We start from the raw sequence: 1,849 nt of genomic DNA on the forward strand, positions 1-1,849 counted from the left end.
TTTTTCTTGAAATAAAACAGGAGGTACACTTAAACTTAATAAGTAACATAAATATCTGAGACTTAGGAATTAATAGCATTAATTGTAATCCTTGATTTTTTTTCATGGTACTAATTGGCTTAAAATCATTTGATACCACATTGAGCTTTAAATATCCTCAGTGAGTTTAAACTCCAGCTGCTGGAGATTTTCAAGTAATAATAATCACTAAGATCATGACCACTGTCAATCACCAATCACCATTAGCATGGGCCTCAATTCAATCTCAAATAAATATTTATGTCAAGTGCTGAAGGACAGCACTTGGTTGATCCCACCCTCCTACTGAATCTTTCACCACCCAGGCCATGCTCTGATACCTGAAATCAACTTCAAGGCATTCTCCAGGTACTCATCTTCCATGATGGGGCATCCATCTAACTTTGCCTCCAAGGTGAAATCTCGTGCAGATCAAACAAAGACTGGAAAAAACTCTCAAGCTCAATGGTGTCCTCTAGTTCATCAGGTCTGGGGTGGGATTTTGCTCTGATTAGCTCTGTTAGTGCAGTCACATAGCTGGGATCTTAGCTAAGGAAAAAGAAGCATCCTACACCACAATTTGCAGATGTCACTTAGAAACAAATTTTATAAATATTTATTTTTGCCCTCTGTCCACACTTACTCAACTCTGGCAACAAAGTCCCAGAAAAGAAGATACAATATAAGTCATCATTCGTCAATAAACATGATAGTTCAGTTCGTGGAAGGATACTGCAACTGCTCCAGGGCCTGGTGGTTGATGGTGCTCATGCTGTTGTAGACAAAGGTGCTGCTCAGAAGCACAGCCAGGGCAAAGATCCATGAGTCATTCTTAGGGTCACCCTAAAAAGCACATTAGGGCAAGGGACTTAGGCATCTACTGTTCATTCTTTCATTCATTTGGTTGTTCATTTTCTATTTCAGTTGTACNAAATACTTCTTCAGACGAAGGGGAGGTGTCCATCTCAAGTGAGGAAACATGATTGCTTTTCTTAGCTCGTGTACAGCGGCTGGTACATTGACTATTTATTAAATGTTGTGTGATTGATTAATTTTAAAAAGTTATCAGAAATACCTTTCAGATATTACAGTCTTATGTCAGACATGAAATGTGGCCTCAAAAATAAAGAAAAGCTAGAAATAAGGATAAGATATTGCTGGGAAAAATATTACAAGGAAGATAGATGATCCCTAAGTCTAGTAAGAAAATGTTTCAATATCAGAGTCAAAAAACCACACACACCATAAATATGCTCAGAGATTCCTTTACTGAAAAACTTCACAGTACGGTTAATCTAAATGTTATTTGGAGACTTCACTATTTCTCTATGTCAGATTATAGTCCTATTGGACTTGACATTGTCTTGCAGAGGGATTCTGTGGCATATATCAGCTGTTCAAAATAAATGCTTGCTGGAAGAATAAATAAATGAATCAACAAAAGAATATCGATTCTAGGTGCCGTCAGTTATCTATTCTGCTAAATATAATATATGTAATAAATTTATAATATTGAAAGAACAACATATTGTATAAGGCTGTAGAATGAAGAAGGTGATGTTATGAAAAAGATAATGTGAAGGATTTGATAGTCCAAATGGAAGCACTTATCAGTTTTTTTTTTTTCTGAACCACTTACTATATCAATATCCTTTCTCTAAAGAATGTAACTATCTAGACTAGTAAAATATAGATTGAAATATATTTTTTAAGTTAGGTCATTTGATTTCCTATAAGTCTGTGTTCACCAACTTCTGATCTGATGAGTTATTTTTCTTGAAATAAAACAGGAGGTACACTTAAACTTAATAAGTAACATAAATATCTGAGA

The 1,849-nt window shown here is 35.2% G+C and overlaps 1 pseudogene; it reads right to left on the reverse strand.

Annotated features, from left to right (window-relative positions):
* The window catches only part of LOC103581215, a 16,029-nt pseudogene that overhangs the window by 6,891 nt on the left and 7,289 nt on the right, over positions 1 to 1,849 (reverse strand).

Source organism: Galeopterus variegatus, unplaced genomic scaffold, assembly GCF_000696425.1.
Source record: "Galeopterus variegatus unplaced genomic scaffold, G_variegatus-3.0.2 Scaffold12574, whole genome shotgun sequence".
NCBI classification, from domain to species: Eukaryota; Metazoa; Chordata; class Mammalia; order Dermoptera; family Cynocephalidae; genus Galeopterus; species Galeopterus variegatus.